Here is a 14,326-nt window from a genome sequence, read left to right as displayed (position 1 = left end):
GGCAAGTTAGTTGATATATTTTAAAATAAACCAAGAGGGCCATGCAGATGTCAGGGGAATAAATTGCTCTGTTTAGCAACAAGTGATTTATTTAACCACTGTAGACAGGGTCCAAGGGAATGCCAAGCTGCATACATTTCGGTTGGGAAAAGCTGAGCTATTTTCTCAGAAATCTCTCCTGTGGGATCAAAATAAGAGTGGGAGAAGTTTATGAGAAGATTAATTAAATTCTTGATTTGGGAATGACCCTGAAGAATGAGTTTTATTTCCCATGTGCTTCAAAATTGACCTCTTAGTGTTTCTGCAGGTGAGACACGTTCTGGAAGCATCAGGTATTGGCAATAACCCTGACTTCATGGGTGTCACTCAAACTGCAGCAGCAGCATTTCTCTGTAGCTTGCCTTTGAGGGAAAAGTGTGATGTTTCCAAGAGTGTGATAAAAATAAATAAATAAATAAGGCCGGAGGCTGGGAATTTCACTCTTTCTTCCTCTCGCCATTCAACCTTGGCCAGGGACTGCTAGATACGAAGTAATCAATAAACGTGAATTGATTGGAATCTAAAGTTGCAGACGTGCGGCACAGCAGTGAAAGCACAGGATCTGGAAACAGAAGGTCCAGATTTGCATCCTGGTTCTGTCGCTAAATGACCATGTGCCCATGAGCCAGTTTCTGACCTTTCTTTGCTTCATTTTTCTCATCCATAGATGAAGATAGGAACAGTACTCACCACATACAGTGGATGTGAAGTTAAATAAGTTACTGCAACCACAGAAGGGGTTCCGCCTGCAGTGCTGACTTCACCTATCCACATCATCAGTTCTCCTGTCTATTGGTTCATTCCCCCAGCATACATATGTTGTACTCCTTTTAAAAAGAATCTGCGATCCTACATCCTCCTTCAGTTGTGACCTTATTCCCTTTCTCCCATTTACATCAAAACTCCTGGAAAATAGAAAGTAGAAAGATGGTTACCAAAGGCTGGGAAGGGTAGTTGGGGATTGGAGGAAGGTGGGGATGGTTAATGGGTATGAAAAAAAAAATAGAAAAGAAAATGAATAAGACCTACTATTTGATAGCACAATAGGGTGACTATAGTCAATGGTAACTTAATTATATATTTTAAAATAATAGAGAATGTAATTGGATTGTTTGTAACTCAAAGGATAAATGCTTGAGGAGATGGATACCTCATTCTTCATGATGTGCTTATTTCACATTGCATATCTGTATCAAGACATCTCATGTACCCCGTAAATATATACACCTACTATGTACTACACAATTTTTTTAACATAATTAAAAATTAAAAATACATAAATATATATATATATTTTTTTTTGAGACACAGTCTGGCTCTGTCGCCCAGACTAGAGTGTAGTGGCATGATCTCGGCTCTCTGCAACCTCCATTTCCCAGGTTTAGGCTATTCTCCTGCCTCAGCCTCCTGAGTTGCTGGGATTATAGGCACTTGCCACCACACCCAGCTAATTTTTGTATTATTAGTAGAGATGGGGTTTCACCATGTTGGCCAGGCTGCTCTTGAACTCCTGACCTCTTGTGATCCCCTACTTCAACTTCCCAAAGTGCTGGGGTTACAGGTGTGAGCCACTGCACCTGGCCTGATAAATTGAATTTTAGAAACAATAAAAGAAATTCCTGGAAAGAATTGTGCATTTGCTCTTTGATCCACTCAGACTTTTACCTCCAGTGTTCAAATGAAACTGTTCATCCAAATCACCTGTGCCCTTCATCTTGCCTAATCTAAAGGTTCATTCTTACGTCTCATGAGACTCGATGTTTCAGCAGCATTGACCCATTCCTGACTCCCTCCATCATTCTTAAAACACGACTTTCCTTTCCTGGTTTTTTTCTCACTCCACTATTTGCTCTTTCACAGTCTCCTTTGCAGGCACCTTCTCACTGTAGTGCCCCTGGATCCAGTCTCTGGAACTCTTCTATTATTTTTCTACACTCCTAAGATCATTTCATCCAGTTTCATGCAGGATATAGAGATTTAGATACATGGCAATGACTCCCAGATCAGTGCCTCTACCTCCAGCTTTCTCCTCATTTTTCATATCTCCACTTACATGAATAATAGGCCTCTCAACCTTCAGACAGTTCAGTCCTCGTTACTCACAAATTCCATATTTACAAATTTTCTTATTCACTAAAATCTATTTGTGACCCCTAGATCAGTACTCATGGCAATTTCATAGTCATTGCAGTCACGTGCAGGCCTATAAAAATTTTGAGTCACCCGACATGTACGTTCCAGATGAGATGAGACAAGACATTCTACCTTCTTGTTCTAACCCTCACGATGTAAATAAGCATCCTTTTCATGATCTATTTAATGCCACTCTTTTACACTTTTGTGCTTTTTGTTAGTGACCTTGTTCTTTAAAATGGCACCCAAATCTTCCTTTGAAATTGCCCCACTTCCTACACCTTCATTATGTCAAGCCTAGTCCCAACCACGATTGCCTTGATTGTGGCAGTTACATCCTAGTTGGTTACCCTCCTCTCATCTGTAACCATGCCCGCTCCCAGCACACATAAGGCAGATCGTGTCCCTCCTCTGCTGAGAACCCTTCAAAGATGAGAGTCTTATGTGAAGCCACACTGTCATCTTTGTTCCTAATATATCATGGCATGCTCTCAGCTCAAGGCCTTGCATTTGCTCTTTTCTCTATTTCATGTTTTCTTTTCTTTTCTTTTCTTTTCTTTTTTTTGGAGACAGAGTCTCACTGTGTTTCGTAGGCTGGAGTGCAATGGCGCGATCTTGGCTCACTGTAACCTCTGCCTCTGGGGTTCCAGCACTTCGCCTGCCTCAGCTTCCCAAGTAGCTGGGATTACAGGCGCATGCCACTACACTCAGCTTGTTTTTGTATTTTTAGTAGAAACAGGGTTTCTCCATGTTGACCAGGCTGATCTCCAACTCCTGACCTCAGATGATCCGCCTGCTTTGGCCTCCCAAAGTGCTGGGATTACAGGCGTGAGCCATCGTGCCCAGCACTTCTTTTCTCTATTTCAAACATTTGTCCTGCAAGGATGCAAGTGGCTCACTCTTCCCTGCCTTTTTGTCTCTGCTCAAACATCAGTTTATCAGAAAAAACTTCCCTAGTTACTCTATATAGAACTGCACTTCCTTTAGTCTCTATCCTCTTACTCAGCCTTACTTTTCTTCATATCGATTATCACCCTGTATATTAAAACTCTGCTTATTGATTACTCTCAAAAGAACGTAAACTTCTTGAGGGCAAAGACTTGATCTATTTTGTTCACTGCTGTTTTCCCAGTGCCTGAAACATTACCAAACACAAAGTAGGTGCTCAATAAAATTTATTTTGATAAGGATTCATACTTTGGTTTCTTCTGTGTGAAATGGAGATAATATGACTCTCTTTCACACTGGGATTTATCTGTTACAGTATTAGATTGTACTTCAGACTGCCTGCCAGGCCCTTGGGCCATCTCCAATAAGTCAGCTCAGGGAAGGCTAGTGTCCACTATTGACCTAAGCAAGCCAATGACAGCCTACACCTGAAGCAGAGATCAGGAATGTTGAGATTATCTACTGCCCCTTGGCTTTGGTAAGAGGAATCAAAAATGGCTGTGTTGTTTTAGAAAATATCACCTTGAAAGCTCCATGATGATGTACCAATTTGCTCTGATTGTCTCATAAAGCACCATTTTCCTTCCCCATATATTATGGAGGAGATGGCTCTCTTCTCAAAGGGATCTGTGCCATTTTAAAACTTTTCTTCCCATGCAGGATGAGCCACTGGCTGAAATGGTTAGATCACCATCCATCCAGCCATGCTATTGTAACACAGGACACTCATGTAGGATTGAGGCCTGGAAAGTTAAATGCATGATTCCCAGGTGTTAGGGCTCCTTACCAAGAATGTTTGCTTAACTTTGAAAGGAAAGTTTCCCTGGGAACATACATCCTGGTGAACAGGATCAGGTGTTGCTTAATAGATATTATGCAGATACAGAGTAAACGTTGGGCTTACCTAGGGGAGTTGGCTGCCGAGGCAATTTCATTCTTCGGCCTTGGCCAGCAACCCAGAATTTTAGGGAAGAGTCAAGGCTGGAAGCCACGTGCATTGAGGATCTAGGAAACCACCCACAGAGTCATCCTTCTTCCAGACTCAGCCTCCTCAGACAAAAAATCCCACTCTGTTCCCAGGCCGGAGAGCCTCTGGGATTGGAATTGCTCAAGCCTGGGCTCACAGATGTATCACTGTATTCATTTGCTCCACAGGTAGGTGCGTAGTTTGGCCCCATATGCAACCAAGTTAACAGAAACTCGGGAAATTTCAAAATTGATTTTTATGGCAAAAAGAACACATGACCATTGTGATAGAAAACATTGGAACATACAGGCAAGCACCATAAATTTTAAAAAGAGCTCATAATCCCCAAACGCATAGATTAAACATCATTAATAATTTCTTGTCTCACGTTCCAGACTTTTGTCTATCACGTGGGAGTACATACAGTGTAAAACAAATTGGATTACTCTAACAATGGTGTTTTATGGTCCTTCTCTATATACTATCCTACGGTAGACATTTTCCCAGGTCATTGATTATTCTGTTCTAGTGAGTTTTTAATGGCCATACAACATTCCAACATAAAAATGTACCATAGTTTGTTGAACAATGCTTTACAGTTGAACATTTAGATAATTTTCAGGTTTTCGTTATTAAAGATAACACTATGATGAGCATGATTGAACTTACATATTTGTGTACGCCTCTGATTCCTGTCTAAGAATAAATTCATTCAAATGAAATCATGCAACCAAAACATATGAGTATTTTCAAGGCTTCAAAAACGTTTTGCTAATTTATACTCCTACACTTGCAGCATGAAACAGGCCCTTTCCCAAAGGTGACTTTTAGGTAAGGCTGCTTTGGTGACCCAAACTAGGGTCCCCCTGCCTCTGATGAAGCTAAACTGTGCCGCTGGAAGCTGCCCCAGGGCAGCTGTGTGCAGAAGGCTGTTTTTGCCCTTTGGGGCCTTCCGGCTGCACTTTCTCATCTCTACAGCCGGGCCAGCTGAAGCATGTGGAGGTCAGGTGATGTGTGTGGGGTCATGCAGCCAGCGGTGACTCAGCCAAACCCACTCCAGCTCCTGAACCTTGCTCAGATCACAAGGCTGAGAGCACTCGCTTTCCCTGCAGCCCACAATTTCCAAATAATTAAAAGAGGCTCCTTGCGCTTGAGTTTGTAGATATTAAGTTTTTGGAATGAGTGGTTCAGCCCCATGACCTTGTTAATTGGTGACACTAAATGCTGTATAATCCTGCCTTCCTTTTTCTTTCTGGAAACAATCAGAATAATTTGTTGAGCTTCCCTGCACTGTATAATTTGCAATGAAGCTTTGTGATGAGTCTATTCAGGTGCCCATCTGAGACTCAGATTCAAAGACATAACTGCTGAGCTGAATCAAAACAACAATTCTGGTACATCTGATTCATTATGACTCATGCATCAAACTCAAGCTGCCTGTTAAGATACTAGAACACTCTCACCAACATAAGAAAACCCCTGATGACAAAGATTGGCCAACTCTTGGGAATAATTGTCTCCTTCATCCATAATTCAGTAAGCCAAATTAAATTCAGGTGACCCATAGTCAAGTCAACCTAACAAGACTGTCTCTTCTCAGTGGCTGGGCCAGCATGGGGGATGACTACAGCTATTCCACAGGGAGTCTTTGCTTCCAATGGTTCACTATCGCTGTATTACTCTCTGGAATGGAGCCTGTGAGCTCAAGGTCCTCTGTGGACATCATACTTTGTTCTGATACTTAGCCATACACAGTGGGAGTTGAATCCCACATGTCCTCTTATGGCCCAGCACCATTTTCACAGGGTTAAGAGAAAATGGAAGAGCATCAACCTCAGCTGGGAAATGACTCTTGACTCTTTCCCCGGGAGAGTATATCAGTTACATCCTCTGGGCATTCAGAGATGAGCCTAATATGTAAAAATTAAACAAAGTAAACAGGCCAAAAAGACACCTACTTGTAGTATAGCTGCTGTGTTATTTATCTGCTAATATAAATGCACAGTCACATAACCTAGCTGATTCTAAACTGCACAGGTGAGTGTTTGCAAAATTGGGGGCTGGGAAATTTTCTCAGTACCTATTTGCATGAGACTGTGTTTCAGGAAGGCTTTTGGTTGTTAGCTGAAGGATGATGATGGAATTTAATGAGAAGTCCTTGGGACAGGGACTGAAATGGTGGGATGGCCTGGTACTTGGTTCCTATCAGGACATTGGGGGCGATTTGAGCTCAGAGGAATAAGGGATGACAGCCATGTCCTGGGCTTCGGCACTGCTCTAACGTTCTGAAGGTCAGCAGATTTGAGAGCCTTGCAGGGGAGATGTTGGCATGGATGCTGGTGATGCTCATGACAGGTTCTGCCAGTCATGGCAGGACTGAGGCTCCTTCAGAAGGTGTTGTGAGTAGAGGATGCTGAGGAGGGAGAGGGGGAGAAAGAGAAAGAATAAGGCAAACACCACATGTGATTATATCTAATAGTCTGACTTATGAGTTCCTGTGGGAGAACTTTGGGGAAGACCAGAAATGCTTGGGGAGACCTTGCAGGAGTCTACAGGGCAGGTTAGGCTAGAGCAGGAAACCCTGTTGTAAATGCTGATGCATCCATCACACCAAGCCCCCCCCCCCCCACCTTGTTTTTGCACATCAGTCTTTTATTTCTTGGCATTTAGGTAATGGCTGGATTTTTTGTTGTTGTTGTTTTTGAGACAGGGTCTCATTCTGTTGCCCAGGATGGGCAGTGATCTGATCTCAGCTCACTGAAGTCTTGACCTCCCAGGTTTAAGTGATTCTCACACCTCAGCCTCCCAAGTAGCTGGGACTGTAGGTACACCACTGCCCCCACCAAAGTTTTGTATTTTCAGTAGAGATGGGGTTTCATTATGTGCTCCAGGCTGGTCTCAAACTCCTGACCTCAAGCAATCCACCAACCTCAGCCTCCCAGAGTGTTGGGATTACAGGAAGGAGCCACTACCCAGCCAATTTCTGTTTTTTTATTATTGAAAATAACAATGAGGAGGGGGCAAGATGGCTGAATAGGAGCAACTCCTGTCTGCAGCTCTCATCTAGACCAACGCAGAGGGTGGGTGGTTTCTGCATTTACAACTGAGGTACCCGGTTCATCTCACTGGAACTGAGTAGACAGTGGGTGCAGCCCACAGAGGGCAAGCCAAAGCAGGGTGGGGCATTGCCTCACCTGGGAAACACAAAGGGTCAGGGAACTCCCTCCCCTACCTAAGGGAAGCTGTGAGGAACTGTGCACTCTGGCCGAGATACTTCGCTTTTCCCATGGTCTTCCCAACCCACAGGCCAGGAGATTCCCTTCAGTGCCTTTGCCACCAGGGCCCTGGGTTTCAAGCACAAAACTGGATGGCCATTTGGACAGACACTGAGCTAGCTGCAGCAGTTTTTGTTTTGTTTTGTTTTGTTTTGTTTTGTTTTGGTACCTCAGTGGTGCTTGGGAGCCCAGTGAGAGAACCATTCACTCCCAGGGAAAGAGGGCTGAAGCCAGGGAGCCAAGTGGTCTTGCTCAATAGGTACCACCACCATGGAGCCCAGCAAGCTAAGATCCACCAGCTTGAAATTCTCGCTGCCAGCACGGCAATCTGAAGTCAGCTGGGGATGCTCAAGCTTGGTTGGGGGAGGGATGTCCACCATTACTGAGGCTTGAGTAGCTGGTTTTCCCCTCACAGTGTAAAGAAAGCTGCCAGAAAGTTTGGACTGGGTGGAGCCTACCACAGCATGGCAAAGCTGCTGTAGCCAGACTACCTCTCTAGATTCCTCCTCTCTGGGCAGGGCATCTCTAAAAGAAAGGCAGCAGCCCCAGTCAGGGGATTATAGATAAAACTCCCTTCTTCCTGGGACAGAGCACCTGGGGAAAGGGGTGGCTGTGGGCGCAGCTTCAGCAGACTTAAATGTTCCTGCCTGCCAGCTCTGAAGACAGCAGCAGATCTCCCAGCACAGCCTTCAAGCTCTGCTAAGGGACAGACTGCCTCCCCAGATGGGTCCCTGACTCCCATGCCTCCTAACTAAGAGGCACCTAACAGCAGGGGTTGACAGACACCTCATACAGGAGAGCCCCGGCTGTCATCTGTAGGGTGCCCCTCTGGGATAAAGCTTCCAGAGGAAGGAACAGGCAGCAATCTTTGCTGTTCTGCAGCCTCCACTGGTGATACCCAGGCAAAGAGGGTCTGGACTGGATCTTCAGCAAACTCCAGCAGACCTGCAGAAGAGTGGCCTGACTGTTAGAAGGAAAAATAACAAACAGAAAGCAATAGCATTAACATAAACAAAAACCCCACCCAAAGGTCATCAGCATCAAAGATCAAAGGTAGATAAATCCACGAAGATGAGGAAAAACCAGCACAAAAATGTTAAAAATTTCAAAAACCAGAAGGCCTCTTCTCCTTCAAAGGATCACAGCTCCTTACCAGCAAGGGAACAAAACTGGATGGAGAATGACTTTGACAAATTGGCATAAGTAGGCTTCAGAAGGTGGGTAATAACAGACTCCTCCAAGCTACAGGAGCAAGGTTCTAAGGAAGCTAAGACCGATGATGAAAGGTTACAGGAAGTGCTAACTAGAATAAGCCGTTTAGAGAAGAACATAAATGACCTGATGGAGCTGAAAAACACAGCATGAAAACTTCGTGAAGTACACAAAAGTATCAATAGCCGAATCAATCAAGCAGAAGAAAGGATATCAGAGATTGAAGCTCAACTTAATGAAATAAAGTGTGAAGACAAGATTACAGAAAAAAGAATGAAAAGGAATGAACAAAGCCTCCAAGAAATATGGGACTATGTGAAAAGACCAAACCTACAATTTATTGGTGTACCTGAAAGTGATGGAGAGAATGGAACCAAGTTGGAAAACACACTTCAGGATATTATCCAGGAGACCTTCCCCAACCTAGCAAGACAGGCCAAAATCCAAATTCAGGAAATATAGAGAACACCACTAAGATACTCCTGGAGAAGAGCAATCCCAAGACACATAATCATCAGATTCACCAAGGTAGAAATGAAGGAAAAAATGTTAAAGACGGCCAAAGAGAAAGGTCAGATTACCTACAAAGTGAAGCCCATCACTGCAGAAACCTTACAAGCCAGGTTTCTCTCTGCAGAAACCTTACAAGCCAGAAGAGAGTGGGGGCCAATATTCAACATTCTGAAAGAAAAGAATTTTCAACCCAGAACTTCGTATCCAGCCAAACTAAGCTTCATGAGCGAAGGAGAAATAAAATCCTTTTCAGACAAGCAGATGCTGGGGGATTTTGTCACCACCAGGCCTGCCTTACAAGAGCTCCTGAAGGAAGCACTAAATATAAAAAGGAAAAACTGATACCAACCACTGCAAAAACATACCAAAATATAAAGACCAATGACACTATGAAGAAACTGCATCGGCGGACTCTAAATCATGGCGACCACGGCCACGATGGCGACCTCGGGCTCGGCGCGAAAGCGTCTGCTCAAAGAGAAGACATGACCAAAGTGGAATTCGAGACCAGCGAGGAGGTGGATGTGACCCCCACGTTCGACACCATGGGCCTGCGGGAGGACCTACTGCGGGGCATCTACACTTACGGTTTTGAAAAACCATCAGCAATCCAGCAAGGAGCAACCAAGCAGATCATCAAAGGGAGAGATGTCATCGCGCAGTCTCAGTCCGGCACAGGCAAAACAGCCATCTTCAGTATCTCAGTCCTCCAGTGTTTGGATATTCAGGTTCGTGAAACTCAAGCTTTGATCTTGGCTCCCACAAGAGAGTTAGCTGTGCAGATCCAGAAGGGGCTGCTCGCTCTCGGCGACTACATGAACGTCCAGTGCCACGCCTGCATTGGAGGCACCAATGTTGGGGAGGACATCAGGAAGCTGGATTATGGACTGCATGTTGTTGCAGGCACTCCAGGGTGTTTTTGATATGATTCGTCGCGGAAGCTTAAGGACATGTGCCATCAAAATGTTGGTTTTGGATGAAGCTGATGAAATGTTGAATAAAGGTTTCAAAGAGCAGATCTATGACGTATACAGGTACCTGCCTCCAGCCACACAGGTGGTTCTCATCAGTTCCACGCTGCCACACGAGATCCTGGAGATGACCAACAAGTTCATGACAGACCCAATCCACATCTTGGCGAAACGTGATGAATTGACTCTGTAAGGCATCAAGCAATTTTTTGTGGCAGTGGAGAGGGAAGAGTGGAAATTTGACACTCTGTGTGACCTCTACGACACACTGACCATCACTCAGGCGGTCATCTTCTGCAACACCAAAAGAAAGGTGGACTGGCTGACAGAAAAAATGAGAGAAGCCAACTTCACTGTGTCCTCAATGCACGGAGACATGCCCCAGAAAGAGCGGGAGTCCATCATGAAGGAGTTCCGGTCGGGCGCCAGCCGAGTGCTTATTTCTACAGACGTCTGGGCCAGGGGGTTGGATGTCCCTCAGGTGTCCCTCATCATCAACTATGATCTCCCCAATAACAGAGAATTGTACATACACAAAATTGGGAGATCAGGTCGATACGGCCGGAAGGGTGTCGCCATTAACTTTGTAAAGAACAATGACATCCGCATCCTCAGAGATACTGAGCAGTACTATTCCACTCAGATTGATGAGATGCCTATGAACGTTGCTGATCTGATCTGAAGCAGATCAATGGGATGAGTGGAGACTGTTCACCTGTTCTGTACTCCTGTTTGGAAGTATTTAGGTCCAGCTTCTATTTAATGGGGTTTATATGGACTCTCTTCTCATAAACGGCCTCCTGTCTCCCTCTGAAGAGGATGTGGGGATTCTGCTCTCTTTTCTTATTTACATGTAAATAATACATTGTTCTAAGTCTTTTTCATTAAAAATTTAAAACCTTTCCCATAAAAAAAGAAAAAGAAACTGCATCAACTAATGTGCAAAATAACCAACTAGTATCATGATGACAGGATCAAACTCACAAATAAAAATATTCACCTTAAATGTAAATGGGCTAAATGTACCGATTGAAAGACACAGACTGTGGATAAAGAGTCAGGATCCATCAATGGTATTCAGAAGACCTCTGTCATGTGCAAAGACGTACATAGGCTCAAAATAAAGGAATGGAGGGAGATTTACCAAGCAAATGGAAAGTGAAAAAAAAAGCAGGGGTTCCAATCCTAGTCTCTAATAAAACAGACATTAAACCAACAAAGATCAAAAAAGACAAAGAAGTGTGTTACATAAGAAGAGCTAAGTATCCTAAATATATATGCACCCAATACAGGAGCACCCAGCTTCACAAAGCAAGTTCTTAGAAACCTACAAAGAGACTTAGACTCCCACACAATAATAGTGGGAGACTTTAACACGCCACTGTCAATATTAGACAGATCAATGAGACAGAAAATTAACATCGATATTCAGGACTTGAACTTGGCTCTGGACCAAGTGGACCTAATAGACATCTACAGAATTCTCCACCCCAAATCAACAGAATAAACATTCTTGTCAGCACCACATCACTTATTCTAAAATCAACCACATAATTGGAAGTAAAACACTCCTCAGCAAATGCAAAAGAATGGAAATCATAACAAACAGTCTCTCAGACCACAGTGCAATCAAATTAGAACTCAGGATTAAGAAACTCACTCAAAACCATGCAACTACATGGAAACTGAACAACTGCTCCTGAATGACTACTGGGTAAATAACAAAATTAAGGTAGAAATAAATAAGTTATTTGAAACCAGTGAGAACAAAGACACAACGTACCAGAATCTCTGGGAAATAGCTAAAGCAGTATTTAGGGGAAAATTTATAGCACTAAATGCCCAAAGAAGGAAGCAGAAAAGATCCAAAATCGACACCCTAACTTCACAATTAAAAAAACTAGAGAAGCAAGAGCAAATAAACTCAAAAGCTAGCAGAAGATAAGAAATATCTGAGATCAGAGCAGAACTGAAGGAGATAGACACACACACACACACACACACACACACACACAACATTCAAAAAATCAATTAATCCAGGAGCTTGGTTTTTGAAAAGATTAACAAAATAGATAGACCACTAGCCAGGCTAATAAAGAAGAAAAGAGAAAATAATCAAAGAGACACAATAAAAAATGGTAACGGGGAGATCACCACCTATCCCACAGAAATAAAAACTACCATCAGAGAATACTACAAACACCTCTACACAAATAAACTAGAAAATCTAGAAGAAATGGATAAATTCCTGGATACATACACCCTCCCAAGGCTAAACCAGAAAGAACTCCAGTGCCTCAACTGACCAATAAGTTCTGAAATTGAGGTAGTAATTAATAGCCTACCAACCAAAAAAAGCCCAGGACCAGACAGATTCACAGTCAAATTCTACCAGTGGTACAAAGAGGAGCTGGTACCATTCCTTCTGAAACTATTCCAAACAATAGAAAAACAGGGACTCCTCCCTAACTTATTTTATGAGGCCACCATCATCCTGATACCAAAACCTGGCAGAGATACAACAACAACAACAAAAATTCAGGCCAATGTCCCTGATGAACATCAGTGCAAAAATCCTCCATAAAATACTGGCAAACTGAATCCAGCAGCACATCAAAAAGCTTATACACCACAATCAAGTCAGCTTCATCCATGGGATGCAAGGCTGGTCCAACATACGCAAATCAATAAATGTGATCCGTCACATAAACAACCAATGACAAAAACTACCTGATTATCTCAATAGATGCAGAAAAGGCCTTTGATAAAATTCAACACCCCTTCGTGGTAAAAACACTCAATAAACTTTTTAGGTATTGATGGAACATATCTCAAGATAATAAGAACTATTTATGACAAATCCACAGCCAATATCATACTGAATGGGCAAAAGCTGGAAGCATTCCTTTTGACAGCTGGCACCACACAAGGATGCCCTCTCTCACCACTCCTATTCAACATAGTATTGGAAGTTCTGGCCAAGGCAATCAGGCAACAGCAAAAAATAAAGCGTATTCCAATAGAAAGAGAGGAAGTCAATTGTTTCTGTTTGTAGATGACATGACTGTATATTTAGAAAACCCCTTCGCCTCAGCCCCAAAACTTTTTAAGTTGGTAAGCAACTTCAGCAAAGAGTGAGGATATGAAATCAATGTACAAAAATCGCAAGCATTCATATACACCAGTAACAGACAGAGAGCCAAATCATGAGTGAACTGCCATTCACAATTGTTACAAAGAGAATAAAATACCCAGGAATACAACTTACAAGGGATGTGAAGGACTTCTTCAAGGAGAGCTACAAACCACTGCTCAAGAAAATAAGAGAGGACACAAACAAACAGGAAGAATCAATATCATGAAAATGGCTGTACTGCCCAAAGTAATTTGTAGACTCAATGCCATTCTCATCAAGCTACTATTGACTTTCTTCACAGAATTAGAAACAGCTACTTTAAATTTCATATGGAACAACAAAAAAAGTCTGCATAGCCAAGACAATCCTAGGCAAAAAGAACAAAGCTGGAGGCATCACGCTACCTGACTTCGAACTATACTACAACGCTACAGTAACCAAAACTGCACGGTACTGGTACCAAAACAGATATATAGACCAATGGAACAGAACAGAAGCCTCAGAAATAACACTGCACATCTACAACCATCTGATCTTTGACAAACCTGACAAAAACAAGAAATGGGGAAATGATTACCTATTTAATAAATGGTGTTGGGAAAACTGGCTAGCCATATACAGAAAACTGAAACTGGACCCCTTCCTTACACCTTATACAAAAGTTAACTCAAGATGGATTAAAGACTTAAACATAAGACCCAAAACCATAAAAAGCCTAGAAGAAAACCTAGGCAATGCCATTCAAGACATAGGCATGGGGAAAGACTCCATGACTCAAACACCAAAAGCAATTGCGACAAAAGCCAAAATTGACAAATGGTATCTAATTAAACTAAAGAGCTTCTGCACAACAAAAGAAACTATCATTAGAGTGAACAGGCAAACTACAGAATGGGAGAAAATTTTTACTATCTATCCATCTGACAAAGGTCTAATATCCAGAATCTACAAGGAACTTAAACAAATTTACATGACAAACAACTCCATTAAAAAGTGGGCAAAGGATATAAACAGACACTTCTCAAAAGAGGCCATTTATGCAGCCAACAGACATCTGAAAAAAGGCCCATCATCACTGATCATTAGAGAAATACAATCAAAACTACAATGAGATACCATCTCACACCAGTTA

At 42.7% G+C, this 14,326-nt stretch overlaps 1 pseudogene; it reads left to right on the top strand.

Annotated features, from left to right (window-relative positions):
• The first annotated feature begins 9,492 nt into the window (after window positions 1-9,492).
• On the top strand, window positions 9,493-10,983 carry LOC102146772 (eukaryotic initiation factor 4A-III pseudogene; annotated as a pseudogene).
• Window positions 10,984-14,326: the final 3,343 nt, after the last annotated feature.

This window comes from Macaca fascicularis, chromosome 11 (assembly GCF_037993035.2).
Source record: "Macaca fascicularis isolate 582-1 chromosome 11, T2T-MFA8v1.1".
NCBI lineage: Eukaryota > Metazoa > Chordata > Mammalia > Primates > Cercopithecidae > Macaca > Macaca fascicularis.
This window is presented reverse-complemented; position numbering and strand designations above follow the sequence as displayed.